Raw genomic sequence first — 18,537 nt, forward strand, 5'->3', positions numbered from 1 at the left:
TTTCTGTAATTCTGTCATTTCAAGAATGTCATATAAATGGAATCATACACTCTGTAAACTTTGGGAATTGGCTCTTTTTGTTGTTGTTGTTCAGAATAATCCTCTGGAGATTCACTCAGGTTGTTGCATGGATTAATGTATTCCTTTTTATTGCTGAGTAATATTCCATGGGATGGCTGTACCATGTCCTTCAGGGACAAACCTACTCACCTCCTGAAGGACATCGGGGTTGTCTCCAGTTTCTGGCTATTATGAATAAAGCTGCTATGAACATTTATGTCCAGGTTTTTGTGTGAACAGAAATATTTGTTTCTTTGGGATACATCAGCCCAGGAGCGTGACTGCTGAGTCTTATGGTAGTCACCTGTTTAGTTTTTTTGTTTGTTTGTTTGTTGGGTTTTGTTTGTCTTTTTAAGTAACTGCTAAACTGTTTCCCAGAGTGGCTATGTCATTCTATATTCCCATCAGCCCCGTATGAGGGATCTAGTTTCTCTAAATCCACACCGGCATTAGGTGGTGTCGATATTTTTTATTTTAGCCATTCTAGTAGGTGTGTAGTGAGAGCTTGCGGTCTTCATCTGCAGTTTCCTGACAGCTAATGATGGTGAACATCTTTTCATGTGCTTATTTCTCATCTGTACACCCACTTGGATGAAATGTCTCTTCACGTCTTTTACTCGTTTCCTAATTGAATTGCTTATTTGACTGCTGAATTTTAAGAGTTTTTAAAAATATATTCTAAATACCAGTCCTTTGTCATATATGCAGTTTGGAAATATTGTCTCATGGTCTGGACCTTGTCTTCTCGTCCTCTTAACACAGTCTTTTTTTTTTTTCCAGCAAGGTGACAAACATGTTTGTTTATTCATTTACTTATTTTTATTGAAGTATAGCTAAATTAAGTATTATATTAGCTTAAGATGTGCAGCATAGCAATTCACTGTTTGTATAGATTAGACTCCTTTTAAGGTGTCATGAAATACTGGCTGTGCTCCCTGCGCCACACAGCATGTCCCTGTAGCTTATTTCTTTCACACAGAGTAGTCTGTGCCCGAATCCCCAGCCCGTCGGGCCCCTCCCCCTTCCCTCTTCCCAGTGGTAATCAACAGTCTTTAGCAGAGCAAGGGTTTTCAATTTTGATGAAATCTAATTTATTAGTTTTTCCCCTCATGGACTGTGCTTTCAGTGTCGAGTCCAAGTAAGAATTATTTGCCTAGCCCTAAACTTCAAAGATTTTCTATGTTTTTTCCCCAGAGTATTATAGTTTTACATTTTACATTTAAGTCTGTGCTCCATTTTGAGTTAATTTTTGTATAAGGTGTGAGGTTTAGGTCAAGGTTCATTTTTTTGGCCTTTAATTTTTTAACGAAATTAAAATATGCTAGTGCCTCATCTATGTTAGAGGCAAGTCTTTCTTTGTGAGGCTTTAATTCCAATTACATAATGAACAATGTAAAATGTCCAATTTGAAAGTTTGAAAAGTATGACTCTAAGTATTCTTCCCTAATATTCTGGTTTCTACCTATGAGATCAGATACCGCTGACAGAAGTAGCACAAGCAAAGCCTGAACAACAGCTAAAATTGTGTAATAATGAAAACAATTAGCATGTGTCTATTAATTAGGGTTTTATTTCCCATTAATTGTGGGGGGAAAGGGCATCACTATAAAGCCCTGGGACTGGATAATAACTACCTGTATCCAAAGCCAGTCTGCAGTGTTATTTCCCTCTGCCGTAAAACGCAAGGCTGAAATCTGAACTTTCAAATACTTCACACTTAAGGAAGGCAGGAAAGTTTAGTTCGAGTAAACGTCTAAGGTCCATAACAAAGATGCAAAAAGGCTGGCTACGTCACGGCCATCCCAGCCCAAGTGTGAGTCTTGGCCTCCCGGAGGTACAAGCCCATTTTGGAATCAGACCATCCGTCTGACTCAGACCATCTGGGCTGGGTTCTACTTTGCCACTTCCCAGCTGTGTGACTCTGGGAGGGTCCCTCAAGCACTTTGAGCTAAACACCCTCCTCATTAATTGGGGATAAGCACCATCTTATGTCAGTTGGTTCACTGCGAGGTTTGAAAGCCACTTCTCAATGCGTGGCCCCTCGCTAAGAGTAGCTGTTATCATCACTGAAGGCAAGTGAAAACTTTCTCACTTTCCCAGGCTCAGTCTGCTCACAATTAGCAAAGAACAGCAAATGAAGGAAACCAAAATATTTGCTCAGTTTTCAATAAGAAATGTTTAAAAAAAGAAAAAGTGGGGGAGTGTATAGCTCAGTGGTAGACTGTGTGCTTAGCATGCACAAGGTCCTGGGTTCAATACCGAGTACCTCCATTAGCCAAATAAATAAATAAATAGACTTAATTACCTCCCCCTCCAAAAAAGAAAAAAAAAAAAAAAAACAAGAGAGGAGGAGAATCACGAGAAGGGGCAGAGGAAGGCCGGGGTTCTGGAGCCTCGCGAATGCCAGGACACCCACCAAAGACCCTGTTCACCTGGACAGTCGTCAGAGACTGCCACATGTGGAGGGGTACTTCCTCACAGCCGGCTTCCTCTATTCAAAACCCGGTCTCCCAAGGTGTTCAGAAATCCCGAACACCTTGAAACGGGCGGTGTGCTTTAGATAGGAGAGCTACAATTTCCTTAAAGAAACCACAGCACAAAAAGTGACCCACAGAGGAGGTACCGACTGCTATAAATACTTGGTGGCAAAAGCTGATGTCATGCCTTTTGTACAGGAGACACCCAAATAAAACCTGCCAAAATAGCGGAGACAGCCTACAGCAGAAAGCCAGCGCCACTGCCACCGCAGACCACTGTGTACGAGTCTGATGCCATCCCGTCAGAGGAACATCATAACCCAGTGACGGATGACCCGGAGCACCAGTCCCCTGACTCTGTGCCATTTCCTTCCACATTTCCTAAAGCTTTCTGGTGGCACTTACACAACACAGGTATCAACCAGCAAACTGCCAGGCCTTGCTCTAACGCCTGCAGCCCCCCAGCCAAACCCAGAGACAAGTGACAAATTTTCTTCCAAGTGAGAAAGAGCAGGGAAGTCTGATCCAGCACAACCAGCATCAAATCCACTTACTGCAGGCAAATCACTCTAGTCCCTGGGTGACTCCCCTCCCCTAGGAGTTGGGGGTGAGAGCACGCCAGCTGGAGAGGCACGAACCTTTGAGGCCATGACTCAGACACTTTTAAATAATGGTCTCTCAGTCTCAGGCAAGCCAGAATCAAAACTAAAATCAAATACCTCTGAACACTGTATGTACCAGTACAGGAGCTAGGGCCAGACTGCGGCAAACATGGATGTCGCCAGGACAGTCCAGAGACCCTGTCTGAGCCCTCTGCTCCCCAACAGGGCCCTCCCTCCCTGCGCTAGCGGGGCCCCAAGCCTGTGAACTGTCTCCCCCTTACCCCGTCTCAAACACGCCTTCAGGAAAAGCTTCTGGGACAGCACCCAACACACAGGATGCAGTCAATAAATACCTCCTGAAATGAGTGAATGCAAATTACTCTAATTTAGCAAGAATTTTTTTTTAAATTGAAGCGTAGCTGTGCTAGTGTTAGGTGCACAGCAAAGTGATTCAGCCATACATACACTTATACATATATTCCTTTTCATATTCTTATAGGCTGTTACAAGATACAGAACATAGTTCCCTGTGCTACACAGCAGGTTCTTGTTGTTTTTCTATTTTATATACAGTAGTGTATATACGTTAATCCCAAACCCCTAGAAGATGAATGTAGAATTTCCACACCTTAAGAATAAAGAGAGCTATCTGGAATTTGTTGGAAAGGCTATTTCACACAGTGTTATTTGATTCCTACATCATAAATAAATAAGTATGCATTTATCTACACACAATATGATAAATATTGATAAAATGTGAGTTATATTATTCAGCTTATATATATGGGAAATTTGACAATATCAAAATAACCATGTACAATTTGTTTGGACTAAATTTATAATTTGGTATCAATAGTCCATATGTGGGGGTCACCCTTCTCTGGATGACAGCAAAACCCAGTGACTTTAGAAGCAGATTTGATGCTGCCACTATCACAGATGAAGGAAAGATAATTTAATTAACAAGAGAGAAAACATCATTGCTGAACTGTACTTGTACCCCAAAACAATCTTCTAAGACAATTAACTGAACACAAAAGACCTCCTCAAACTAAAAGGTTACTAACAAAGTTCCCTTTCTTGTCCCAAGAAAACTGTAACCCTTAAAGACAAATGGCCTGAACTGCTCCCTTAGAATATATCTCTACATCAAAAGGGCTGGAACATCAAAAGACAATTTAAATGTTTTGAGAGTAAAGAGCAGAAACATCTGCATTATCTTCACTGCCTTTTCAGGACTGTCCTAGACTCTCAGTAAAAAATTCTCTAAATCTGAAAATTCTCTCCCCCTCACCAAAAAAGGCTTACAATCCAGGAAAGGGACTAAATAGAACATATGTTTTATTTAGATACAATACACTATGCATATGATATATATATATAATTATTATTCTATTTCAACACTATATATATTATATATATATGGTTTTATACTGGCTTGCCTTCAAAGAAAACAAAAATTGACATTAGAAGCCTAAGGCCAGTTCACAGCTTAACTTTCTACTATGAGTCCCACCTAATCTCTCTGAGCTTCAGTTTCCTCGTCTTGAACACAGGATCAAGCCCAATAGTCTACAGTCACTCTGATATTTCAGTATGAAAAACCTCTTCTAGGAGACACGACATCTAAAAAGTTCCTAACATATCTAATTTGGTATTTAATATTTTTACCAACTAAAGAAGGATGACGATAATATATAAACGGACAACGGCCAGACCGTATGAAGGCAGAGCGCTGACCCGCAGCCCGCGGCCGCGCCCAGGGAGCCGGCCTGCTGTGAGTCAGGCTCGCGCGAGGTCAGGCTCCTGTCTCCAGCAACACCCCAGGAGCCGGACAGTAACCCCTGTGACAATCGGCCAGGATCCGATCAGTAACGGACGACGTCCGTAATCGTCCTGCTTCCAACTCAGACCCCAGAAGGCCCAACCTGCCCCTGACCAGTCACCTGGGTTGCCCGCTTTTCTGGTAGCCAGGTCCCCTGAGGCCCCCAGCCCCCATCAGGCACCCTGAGCCCCCTCTTCTCCCCTGGGAAGCTCTCTACTCCTCTGCCTGCTTCTGTGTCTCTGCCAAGCGCAGTGACGGTGGCCAACTCCCTTGCTACAAGCCAGCTCTGAATAGTTTTGCCTTTTTCATGTGGCTGGTCTTCGTCTAGTTCTACAAAGAAAAGTCTCAAGCCAGGGGCTTCCCTCCAGATGGCAAGTCCCTAATTTAGAAGCCCAACGTGGCAGACTCCAAGTCTGGAGAGACCTCATATCCCCCAGGCCCTCTTTCCACAAAACCTGACTTGAGCCCTTATTCACTCCCCCACCGTGCAGGGAAGGAACCAAGCGTTAAGGGAGGATCGAGGGCTTTGAGGTCAAAGACCTGAGTTCATCAAGCATTTCATTTTTCCACTTAAAATTACGTGACCTTGAGCAACGTTCTTAACATCTCTAAGCCTCTATCTTCATCTTGAATAAAAACATTTACTTCTAAGATTGCATAAAATGGGACACTATACATAAGGTAGCTGACAAGCACTGGGTGTTCAGCAGGTGTGAGCACCCTCCTCCGGGCACACCTCATCCCCCAGGGAGAAACACAAGGCACTGCAGGAGACGGCTGGGGATCCCCGCACCCAGCGCCTTGCACTCCCTCGAGAACAGACGCAGTGGTACCCAGAGTGCTGCCCATGGACAAGTTTCGTTTCCGTTTTTTCTTAGGTGTGGCGTGCTTCTCACTCACATCATACGATCCATAATAAGGAAGTGAATTTTCTACACTAGCTGAGACTTCTGTTTTTAGCAGACTTGGATGTGCTTTCTTAACTCATTCTTTTTTAATTTTATTTTTTATTGACGTGTAGTTGATTTACAATGTTAGTTTCAGGTGTACAGCAAAGTGATTCAGTTATACATCTACATACATATTGTTTTTTAGATTCTTTTCCAGTATATGTTAATATAAGAAACAGTGTAGTTTCCTGTGCTATACAGTAGGTCCTTGTTATAAGCAGAAAAAGGTACCTATGTGTCAAATTAAAGTTTTGTTTAAAAAAAAAACTGGCTCTGAAACATTGGGCTGGCAAGCGGGACAAATACCTGCCCCGCCCCACTGGGTCCAAAGTTGCCTTTATTGGCCTCCAGGGGGAGAACGTTCCATGTACCACCTACCCCAGGCCAGGGACCAGCACCCTGGTCGTTTGGTGTTTCATTCCTGCAGTCAAGGTCACCCATGTGGGTAAAGCTCTCCCTTCTTTCTTTTCTATCCAAGTGGCCAAGGTCATGAGGCTGCTCCAGTCATCTTCCCTCAGAGGACTAAGCCCAGCTGTCTTGGCCTTTTCCCTGGTGACACGCTGACAGAAGGTAAACGACAAGCCCATGATTCACACTGTTAGTAACTGAGTGGCGGAGCCAGAACGCCAGCCCAAGTCCCGCGGGGCGGGTGTTGCTGCCAGCACACCTGGCTGCCCCCCTGAGGCTCAAGAGAACAGCTCTCGGTCCCCAGTACTTCAGAGGCCATGCCTCCCACTGTGGTACAAAGGATGGGCCAGTCTCGGGAAGGAGGCAGGTGGGAGGTTATCTCACTCAGGGCACAAGCTAGACGCTGTGTGCCGTGTCCCTCCAGGTGAAATATCTCTCATTCCCAGGAGTCTCCAGGGCACCAGCATGCTGACACTCCCCTGTGCCAGGCCTGCCGGGTGCCCAGCCAGTGGGGAGACACAGGCTTCTCTCTGGTGGGCCAGGCTGCTCCCACCTGCTGAACATTGAAAACCAAACCCCAGCCTCGTAGAAATCCACGGCACAGAGGTGACTACTTTCTCTGTGATAACTTACTTTGCGCTGCACTAAGGAACAGAATTCAGGGAGAGCCATCTGAGTGAGCCCAGGCGGCTGGCATCTCTAGAGAGTAGGAGGAGCCTTGGTGCCTCATTCCACCGTGGAAACCCCACTGCCCCTGTGCAGTCCCCCCAGAACCGCCTCCTGGGTGGTGCCTCCTACTGCCTCCCTCTGAAATCCCAGCACTGTGTTCCTGCCTCTCTGACAGCATCTATCACAGCCTCAACGTCAGTTCCACACACATCCACCTGTCACTGCATGTGGCTGCAGTCGGGGGTGGCCAGCCCTGTCCGCAGCTGTGCCCTGCCTGAGATGCTCCATTATGACAGTTCTTGGGCACACCAGCCACCTTGGTGTCGAACACCAGACAGTCCCAATCAAGGGGCCTTGCCGCACGCTAGTCAAAAGCACGGCTGTGGAGTTGGCACTGGAATTCCACCTACTATGGGGTCTTCAGCAAGTTCCTCCCTGTCTCTTCATCTCATTGTGTTTATTGTGGTGTAATTGACAAATAACATTGTGCTATTAGCTTCAGGCTTACAACATAATGATTTGATGTAAGTGTGCACTGTGACATGATCACCACAGTAAGTCAAATTAACAAATTAACAGGCATCACCACACAGAGTTAACGATTTTTTTTTCTTAAGGTGAGAACTTTCAAGGTCTACTTTCTTAGCAACTTTTAAATGTACAGTATTGTTGGCTCAAGTCTCCACGCGTCTCCGTCTGATTGTGCCAACTGCAAAATGAGGGCATTACCTACCCCACGGAGTTGCTGAGAGTAAGACATACGACGTGAAGTGATTTTGCACGGTGCCTGGGACACAGGGAGCACTCGGCAGACAGTGCCCATGGTGATGGTGGCGGTGATGCACTAAAGATTTCAGTTTTACATTAATATTACTGTCTTCTTTTTCATCCATTTAGTCTCCTTTATCACGAAGACACAGCATGCCTGAGCTTCCTAGAGGGTCCTACAGACAATGTCTGTTCCCTCAAAATTCATATGTTGAAACCCACTCCTAATGTGACTATTAGTGGGAGGTGATAAGGTCATGAGGGTCTTTTTTAAGGGAACTAATTAATCCACTACAGCAAGAAGATGCTGTCTGTGACCCCAGAAGGGGGTCCACGTCAGACACCACATCAGCCAGCGCCTTGATCTTGGACTTCTAGGCTCCAGACTTGTAAGAAATAAATGTCTGTTGTTTATAAGAGCCCCAGTCTATGGTGCTGTTACGGCAACCTGAATAAACTAAGACAGAAGGTCACAGTTCAAGCACAGGAAAACTCAAATAATTAAACCACCTGGAGAAAAATCTCATGTAACTTAGGACCTCCCAACACACAAATCTGTATTAACTGGGAAGAGGGGATTTCAAAAGAAAACATCGTGTCACATGTCATCAAGAGGCCATCCTGACCATCACAGTTAATGCAAGTCAGAATCCCATGCTGGAAATGTTTTAGAAATTCCTTCACAGGTTTGTCTACTGAAAAAATGCACAGCCTAAAAGTTAAGAGTTATGTTTTATTTGGCAGACTTTCTGAGGACATCAAGGCTGGGAGGAGGCAGTCTCTCAGATAGCTCTGAGGGACTCTAAAGAGGTAAGGCAGTTTTTGCAACAACGTTTATTGTTAATTAAAGAAAACCAGATATCTCAGGTTAAGGAATTTAGCGCTCTTCCGTGTATGGGAAGATGCAAAAGTCTGGGCTCACTGGAACCGTTCCTTTGATGAGCACCTTAGCTGTCCAGGGCTGGTGTCCTGTTCTTCCCCATCCCGAGTTCCCTCAGCGGCACCGCTGTGGGGGCGGCAGAAGCGGGCTGCCTGCCTGTCCGCGTCCTGAGTGCCCTCAGCTTACTGTTGGGGGTGGCGGGTAGCGGCTGATGACTTGATGGCGCATCTTTTATTTACTGATGTGGCTGCAGTATTTTTCATCCACAGGTTTCAAAAGTCATTCAAAACATACGGCTCCACAACAGTGTTCAGACGTATTATTCTTTCTCTTTGGATACGTCACAAATCTCCGCATCACCTGCCCCCTAGGAGGCCCAGTGTCCTCCTCCTAAGACGCTGTTTCTATAAACTCCTTCTGACAGAAAGTTTCAGACTAGATGACAGCCCCCAAACCTAGCTCCACCTACCATGGCTAAAAATACCCCTAGTTTGTCACAGCACTATCTAGTATCCAGAGCAAGACTCCATCATTCTCACTACATCTTTTTCCCTTTTCTTAATAAATTGACAATTAAAAGTCAGCCCCAGAATGGAGCCTTCTCCATGCTACTGCCCCGGAGACACTGCAGACCACAGGCCATGGGCGTGGTCAACCAGCTGTACCCTGGGTCAGATACAAGGAAACCAGGATTTCCAATCTCTGAACTCACTGACGGCTGGTCGTCACTGAACACTGAATGGACAACCTTAAGTATACAAACTAGAGGACAAATTTAGCTACAACGTGGGCATGGATGGAAAAGAAATGTTTTAAACAGAGGTGTCTGAGGGCATATAAAAGCTATGTTCTAATATCTCCCGGGACTGAAAGTTAATTATTTTTTTTTCATATTTTTTCCATAATGGGTTGATCGGAAGCTGTTCTTTCAGACTACAGTAGTGTCATGAAACTATTTCCAAATACTTCCGGCTTTATGAGATAACCAAGCTGAAAAGCCATGAAAAAATAAACCTTTCCTCCAGGATGCAGAGTGTAATAAAACCTCTTGAAACAAGGAAAGATGGTACCATAAAAAGTATTTTCAGGGACTATAAAGGAGTTCTTGAGATTAAAATGATTACAACAACATAAAATTCAAAGAAGACTGTGGAGAAGAAGTTGGAGAAATCTTGCAAAACGGAAAACAAAAAGACAAAGAAATGGGAAAATAGAAGAAAACATTTAAGGTAACTCAAGATCAGAACAGAAGACAAGAGTCTATAGGTGGAAGAGGCCACCAGGTACCCACACAATGAATAAAACAAGACACACATCATGGCACTGCCGCCATTAACTCTCCAAATACCAGGAATGACAAGAAAAGCCTAAAAAAACTACACAGAGGAAAACACAGGTCACATGCAAAGGAATGGCTTTGGACACATCAACTGTCACGTTGGAAGTTGGAAGTCCACTGAGCAACGCCTTCAAAATTCTACAGGAAGGTGATTCTAATCCTGAATTCTACACTCAAATGATCAATTAAATATGAGAGTAAAATATTCCAACATTGTACAAGATCTTAAAAAAAAATTTCTTAGAAAGCTGCTGGTGAACATGCTTGACCAAAGCAAGAGAAAATCTTAAAAAGGAGGCATCTTACCAAGAGGTGCAAGGCCTTCTCAGGGTGACAGGGTACCTCGGCAGCAGGCCTAGGAAGCAACCACTTTATAGAAAAGCAGGCCGCTGAGAGGTTCAGGCAGAATCATCCTAAGAAAAGGACAAATGGATGATTCCCTGTTGTGTGTCAGTGTGGGGAGAGGAGACTTACACTGCGGGGGCCAGGAAGACGAACAAATGACAGATACAGAAAACGAAGCAAAACAAAGCAGGACAACGAGCAACTCCAGGAAAAAGAAAGAAAACCTACACAAGGAGGGAAATGTGGTCACCACAGACTACGCACCTCAGCTGTGCGTAATATTTCCATAATCATAATACATCCTGCTGAATATTTAATCAAAGCCTTAACATAATTACACTGAGAGGATGGGGAGAAAGAAGTGGGCGGTGGGCGGGAGGGCTAAGTGACCTAAGATCGCCTTCTTTCCTAGTAGGATGCCGCACACAAAATATGGAAGAAAGAGCTAAAGTGTTGAAAGGGGAGACCTCTAGGGAGCAGGAATCAGGGTGGAGAAGGGTGGGGGCGGTGACCACTGTTTTTCTGTTCTAAGCCCTGTAGAACTTTGGACTCTTAAAACTATGTGCCTGTATAACTTTGTTAAAAATGGGCTATTTCATTTTTAAACAAAATCTGATACTTGACCAGCAAGAATATCATCTTAAGCGGTGTGTTTCAAAGTTTTTTTGGAAACCAATCCCTTTGAAAAAGAAGGGAAAGCTATAAATCCTCTCCTTTATAAACACACACTGGCACAGACGCTCAACATTTTTGCACAGGATGTCAGGCAGTTGGTAAATTCCTGAAGGCCAGGTTAACAAGTCTTAGGGTTACAGGTTCTGCTTTCCTGCAGAAGGACACAAAACCCTAGTTGAAAGACTAGTGAAAACACCGATACGACCGAATGAGGTCATGCCTGGTCTTAAGTGCTGGGTGACCAGCACCCGTTGTTTTCTTGACCGCAAGGTACATCTCATTTCTGTCAGCGAAGGTACTAACCATGTTTACTGGGCTTTGCTTCAGCCTTGAAACAGACTCTCTAAAACTCTGGAATGTGAATCCCCGTTGGGTTGACTCAGCTGTTTCCATTCAAGAACCGGACATGGCCTTACGCACTCTTCACCCCATGAGCAGAGAGTCCTTCACATCCCAAATCCCTCACGTGGGTGTATCTTCTAATAGGGGAATTACTCTAATGACTTCTTGTCAAAACTTTTATAATCAGAGTGGCCCATTTAAATACTCCAAAACACAAAATTCACTCTGCTTCCGACTGGCCTGTCCCCGCTGCTTATAAGCCTCACCATCAGCTCAACAGCCAGTCAGAAGACCTGTCTCGTCATTTAACAGGGATCTTAATGGCCCCACCAATTTGCTTAAAATTTTGGTGCCTTTTATTTATTTGTGAGCTGAGGGTAGCAATAACAACGTCAGCGGGCATTGTTACAAATGGACTGGGTAACTGTGGGAGGCGGAGTAACGGCTCCCACAGACGTCCGTGTGCTGATCCCTGGAAGCTGGGACTGCGTCACATTACCCAACAAAAGGAACTGCTACAGGCCGCAGACAGGGGGCTTGGACCGGAGGGTTATCCTGGGTAGCTAGATGGGCCCAACCTAACCGCATGAGTGCTTACAAGCAGAGAACTTTCTCCAGGTAGAAGAGAGATGGGGCAGAAGAGACAGTCAGAGAGCTGGAGCAGGACTCCATGGTCCTTGCTGATTCTGGGACCAGAAAGACGCCTCCCAGAGCCGGGTCCAAAGCTGACAGCCAGCAAGGAAACAGGGGCCTCAGCCCGACAACTACCAGCAACTACATTCGGTGGACCATCTACATGAACTTGAGAGCAGTTCTCCCCCAGATTCTCCAGTAAGGAACAGACGCCTTGTTTTCTGCCCAATGAGCCCTGAGTCAGACTTCTAACCTACAGAACTGTAAGATAATAAATGTGTGCTGGTTTAAGCCACTCAATTTGTGGCAATTTGTTACTGCAGCCGTAGGAAACTTCTACAGAGACACCTGCGAAAATACCGCGGTGTCCGTCGCTTTGCCGCACATTCCACAAGTCTGCTGACATCCTTAAATCAAAAAGCAGAGACAGCCAAACTCCATCCAACACAACAGATTACAGACTTGTTCTGATCGATCTGGGGAGATCTGGGGAAATTACAAATTACTCAGAATATCTACAAATTCTAGGCCTCAGGTAATTCACTGCCCTTTCCTTTAACTCATAAACCTTTCAATACCTGTCTGGCCCGATAAACTCTAAGTACCACGTAGGAGAATAAATGCTGGCTCGTGTGCACCAACCTGGCTCCCAAACTCTCCTACGTACCAACGGAAGCACCTCCCACGTCTGCCTCTCCTGCGCTGTGAACCCCCGGCTCTTCTCCAAGGAGACAGACACATCCCAGGTAAGCTATGTGAGTGTCTGCCACACTGTATGACAGTGTGACTTACTATCTGGGTACAGAGTATAAATTCTGTGGACCAGTGCCTGCATTTTGTTAGCCTTTGTATTCATTCCTCCCCCACCAATGCCTGGAAGAGCAGAGGTGCTCACTCAGTAGTTGGTGGAGGGGAAGAAAAGGCAAGAAGGAGAGAAAGAGAAAAGCCGACCTGCCTGGTGGTTGGGAGACACTGCAGTTTCCCAGGTGGCTCGGGGAGAGAAGGCCCCAGCACACCATGGTGCTGACGTCAGTTGCCCAGTGACACCTGCTGCTCACTCCGCGGGCCCAGCGCTGGCACCTCACCTGCGAGCAGACCGGCGCTTTGCCGATCCTGACCTCCCACCGCTGCCGCCTTCCCCCGCCTCCAGAGCAGTCACTTAGGAACTGAAATGTCCAGAGACTGTGCTTCACTAAAGGAAGGGTCACAGGAATCTACATATTAAAGAGACTGTCAAAGATAAATCAAGCACATTCAATAGTCTTATTTATTTACAAAAGATTAAAGGAACTGAAACTTGAATTTGATGTTCCCCAAAATGCTAAAATATCAAACACTGGCCAGTTAAAGATAGAAAATCTTAAATGAAGCTTAAATGAAGCTGCCTAACACACTTGAAGGATTATCTGTATATACAACAGATAGACAGAATTTTTAAAAACCCAGATTCATTCCATTCTCAATGAAGCATTTTTTTAAATCCTTGGCAACATAATATTTTACAACTTACAAAATTCCGTTACATTCATGATTTCATTTTATCCTCAAAACAATCTCTTGACCCAGGCAGAGTAGGCACTACCAACAATTAACTCCATTTTACAAATGAGGAAACTGAAGTTCAGCACAGTACTTGGACTTGACAAAAGCCTCACCAGGGCCAAGTTTCTAATCCAAGTTTCCTGTGCAAAAGAACCGGAGTAAGTTATCTTTAATATATTATTCATATTACATCCTGTCAACACCCAACACGGTTTTGATGTAGCCTGCAATAATAGACACGTATGTGATAAGATCTTTAAAGTGGAAAAGAAGGAAGAAAAAACCTTTTGGTAGGTGATGTGGGACAGGTTGGGGAGGGGGTTAACACCAAAGACTTAGATTTATAGTCTAAGAAAAATCTATCTCTGAACTTCCAGTTCCAGGCAAATAATGCTTAAACAAAATGATTCATAGACTTTCATAATTTAAAAAGAAGGGGACACACCATGAGTTCTTTGAGGCAGGGTGAATTCAGCTCCCTGCTCAGGCCCCCAGGGAAGAGCTGCTTCCCTCTCACCCTTTAGTAAGAACAAGAGGGACAACACGCAAATGTAGAACTCACACCCGGCCCTTGCCATCCCCTCCCCATCCCCAGGAGCTCTCCAGCTTGCAGAATAAGCATTAACTAGTTTTCAGTGAAAACATTAAGACAATCTAAGAAAACCTCGAAGAGAATCCATTTGAGTTTCTGAAGACTCCTCCCCTTAAATAAGATCCCTAACAAAAACAAACAAACAAACAAAAAATACATGGAGTACGCAACAAAGCATTTTTTAAAATTAATTAAAGACTGCAAATCAAAATAAAGACAAAAACCCGACTTAATGTGAAAATTGTAATTCGGTGGCATCACTACTTGACCAAACAGCTTTCATCTATTTTTAATCTCTGTAATCATCCAAAGAATAGCAGAGAAAACTGTGTATCCTCTCTACAGACATGTTGTTTTAAAAAAAAAAAACACCAAGCACATCAAATTCCCATCCTGCCAAACAGATAAACTGGAAGGGAGCTTTAATATTTTTAAGGATGAATTACTATATTCCTTAGAACTGGAGCTTCCTTGTAGGTCATTTAACATATGATGCAATTTTTTGCAAGTAATAATTTAAATTTATTTTATTTTTTTTCCCCCAGAGAAGGAAGGATTTACTACTTGCAGCAAGTAAGGAGGACACATGCTTTCCCAAAGCAGTGTCTCTGCAAGTCATAATTTTAAACTATGCTTTAAACTATTATACAAAGCCATGTACATCTACTCAAGGCACTTGCCAAATTCACTTATTTCAGATTCTCCAAGTTAAAATCTCTGATAGAGAGTGAGGCATACAAAAGCCCGCAGTTGGCTGATTTCATATGATACTCAAAAGATCAGCAAAATGCTCCTGACAAGAGCTCTGCACCCAACAACTTCATTAAGGAAAATATCAAACCAATTTGATAGGGTGCAGATGTTGCATGTAAAGTAATTATGAAGAATACAGAAGACAATATCAAAAAGCTGCCTAAGCTTCCATCCTAGACAGTGGTCCTTAACTCTGAGCAAAGTATACACACATGCAACTACACTTTTTGAAGAGAAAAAAAAGAAAAAGAACTTCCACTTTAGAATCGACATTTTCAAAGATCTCCATTATTTATACCACTGCCATAAGAGAACTTTACTCTGCTATATTTGGTTGAAAGAATTAAAGGTTTAGGGCTGACAAGTTTCTTTCCTAGTTTAAAACCCTCAAAGGTGAGAAAACTGAAGCCCAGTGGGTTTGCAAGAACAAAGTGCAACTTAATTCCAGAGCCAGAATTAGATCAAATAAATTTTAATCAAGTACTCTACACCATGCAACAAACACGAGGAAGTAATAGCGAATTTTAATCTAAAAACTCTCAGGAGAGTTGAAGAATTGCAGATTGTAAATCCCATGAAAGACCTGGATCCCTGGTAGAGAAAAGGACCCCTCATTTAGATACACTTCTTCCAGCTCTGGGAACAAACTGTGCCCACCTCTAGCAGGGCATCTACCACGCAGCACTAAAGCCAGCCACTCTGGCCTTGAAGACCCCAGTTTTCAGAGCGCAGGGCAAAAGGACTTCAGGGAAGGCTTCAGGGTGAAGGTGCCACATAAACTTAAACTGTAAGAATAAGTGAACGAAGCTGGAAGGACTGGAAGTGGGCGTGAGGGCAGAGAAGGCAGAGCGAAGGGCCTGCGTCCTAAGCGTGGACTTTATAGCAGCAACAGCTGCAGACATTACGACGTTTCCATCTGGTATTTTTGTTATTCATACCCAGTCTTGTCCACAAAGAACTTCAATCTGGGTACCAGAGCTACTTGTGCCTATAGCTCAGTTGTCTGTCTTGGACCAAAACATTCTTAAAAGGGAAAGACTGACTTTGTTAGACTTTGCATTCTCCGGGGAAAAGAGGCATCCCTGGACTATAACAGGGATGCGTTTTATGAGTTTGATGAAAGGATAAGTGAATAACTCCACTGTATTTAAACGGTTGTAGGCTACAGAGCCCACAGGGTAGCATCAGATTTTGCCATCAGGCTGAAATCCAAGTTTCCCCATCCTCAACCTCGTCCTGGCTATCCCTTCCGTAAACCTGACCTCTAACTGTAACAGCCTTGGCCTCATTCCGTGGGTGTGGATTCCCCTCCTTCAAACGCACTTTCCAGCCCGCCAAATTCTTGGGAAAGTTTCTTCCACTCTCCAGGCGCTGAGAGCTACAAAGTTAAATCTGGCTTTCCAGACTTTTTTTTCTTCCCAATCCTAACGGAAGAAATCAAGAAGCGCTGGGCAGAGGGGCCAGGCTCCCTCCAATCAGAGCCGGCTCCTGCCGGCCAAGCCTAGCGCCGGGAGCAGGAAACGCCACGGCCCGACCCTCGGTCCCCAGGCGCGGTGACAGCCCCGCGCTCCCCGGGGACCAGGCCGGGAGGAGGGGCAGGTTCCCGGGGAAGTGCAGCCTCTTCTGCTCATATGGCAAATAAAATAAATGAAAGAGCGGATCAGCGGTCCAACGCAGGCCAACTACGCCCCCACGCACAGCCCGCCACACCCCGACGGGCGCCAAGACCCGTACAAGGACGCCCCTCAGGACAAGGAACCCCCAACACACACACACAGACGGGGGGTGGAAATGTAGGGAGCCTACCTCCAGGACTGATCAGAGGCTGATCACACCCCGACAAGCCGCGGGGGGAGGGGACAGGGCAGAGCCCCCCAACTCTCAGGGTGGCCAGGGCACGGCGCTCCAAGCTGAGCCACGTTCGGTGACACACAAACTCTCAGTGAACCAGTCATGGGGGTGGGGGGCGAAAAGGAGCCCCCCACTTCCAGGGTGACCAAGATCCTTACGATCAGGGGTCCACGCAGTCACCCTCTATTAGACACAGCGAACAGTCACATCAAAGGGGAAAGACGGGGGAACAGAGAAGGTCTCCGGGATGTCCGGGATCCCCGCGTGCGAGGGCCCACGCAGAGCTACCTTTCGTAGCACACAGTGAACCAGCCACTCCACGGAGTGGGCGGGGACCGAGACAGTGCCCCCCACCCTCGGGGTGTCTAGGACCCCCGCGCGGGGATTCACGCGCGGATCCACGCAGAGGCGCAGCAGGCGCGCAGCCCCCTCAGTGCCACCCCGAGGCCGAGACAATGCCCGGGCGCCCGGGTGCGCGACGGCCCGGCCAGTACCCAGTCCGTGTCCCCTCGTCCCACTGGCGCTCAGGGCGGCGGCCGCCACCTCGGGCAGCGACCCCGCGGCACCCAGCTCGGACCTGCCACACCCGGCGGGGACCCCTGCCGGGCCCGGGACCACTGCCGCCTGGGACCCCCGTCAGGCCAGGGGACCTCCGCCCGGCCGGGATCCTCGCCCGGCTCCCGGATCCCTGCCCTCTCGGGGGCCCCGTCTGGCCCGGGACCCCTGCCGCCTGGATCCCGGCCCAGTCATGGGACCCCCGCCGGACTCAAGACCCCTGTCCGGCCCTGAACGTCGCCCGGCTCTGGGACCCTGCCGTCCCGAGGACCACAGCCTGGCCCGGGACCCCTGTCGCCTGGGACCCCATCCGACCCCGGGACCTCCGCCCGGCTGCGGGACCCTCACCCAGCCCCGGAACCTCTGTCTGCCGGGGGATCCCCTCCCGGCCCGGCCCCGCCGCTCGCCGCCTCACCTCAGGCCGCCGCCTCGGCAGCGATCGCTCCTTGCCGGAGACGCCTTGACCGAGCGAAGCGGAGCGGAGCAGCCGGCAGAGCCGCGGCCGCGGCAACAATGGAGCCCCGGGGCGGGGCCGCCTCAGAGCCGCCTCAGACCGTCTCCAGCTCAGGCTCGGGCTCGGGATCCGGCTCCGCGCGGAGCAGCGACCGGCGAGAGGCTGCGGCTGGGCTCCAACACCGCGCAGGCGCACTCACCCCGCCCGCGCCGTTCCGTCCCGCCCCCTGACCAATGGGGAGTGAGCTGCGCAGAGGGGGCGTGGCCTGAAGAAACAAAGGGAGGTGGGGCGGGGCCGCACAGGGGCGGGGCCGTGGGAGTCCCCACGGGGCCTGAGCGAAAGCGACGGGATCCACGGCCCAACCCGGTCCTACCCAGGAAGGCTACGAGTAACGTCCGGTTGGAATCCGCTCAACAAGCCGTGTTCATACCGCATCCAGAACTCAAGTTTCTCGGGTTGGCCTGCTTTACAGAAAGGGAAACTGAGACCCCAAGGGCGAGATCACCTGCTCCCCCCAAGTCACATAATACCATTCACTCGTTCATCTTTTATTCGTTCAACAAACATTTTCACAGCGGGTAAGATGTGCGGTCGGAGTGGAGTAGAGGCAACTTGGCCCTCCCCCAAGGAGCTCCATCAGGCAGGAGCAGAGATTTCTAGGGGCCACTTTAACCCATGATAAAGGAGCACGTGGCAGAGCTGTTTCCCTTTCCTGCTTAGGCTACGCTCTTCCCCACCTGAAATGCCCTACATGTATCCAAGTACCAGTCATCCATAAAACCTCTGTCATCACTGTCAGTGATCTTTCCACATCACG

At 46.9% G+C, this 18,537-nt stretch overlaps 1 protein-coding gene across 2 annotated transcripts in view; it reads right to left on the bottom strand.

The window, feature by feature from the left end:
* AFAP1 (actin filament associated protein 1) overlaps nt 1-17,880 on the bottom strand; it is a 135,421-nt gene extending 117,541 nt beyond the window's left edge. Inside the window, exon 1 of one of the 2 annotated variants that reach the window (XM_031437914.2) lies at nt 17,682-17,880. The gene's annotated coding sequence lies outside the window, so the exon portion shown is untranslated. The remainder of the gene's footprint in view (nt 1-17,681) is intronic. The other variant, XM_031437929.2, reaches the window with a different exon arrangement.
* Between the last annotated feature and the right edge of the window lie 657 nt (nt 17,881-18,537).

The sequence above is a fragment of the Camelus dromedarius genome, chromosome 1 (assembly GCF_036321535.1).
Source record: "Camelus dromedarius isolate mCamDro1 chromosome 1, mCamDro1.pat, whole genome shotgun sequence".
In the NCBI taxonomy this organism is placed as follows: domain Eukaryota; kingdom Metazoa; phylum Chordata; class Mammalia; order Artiodactyla; family Camelidae; genus Camelus; species Camelus dromedarius.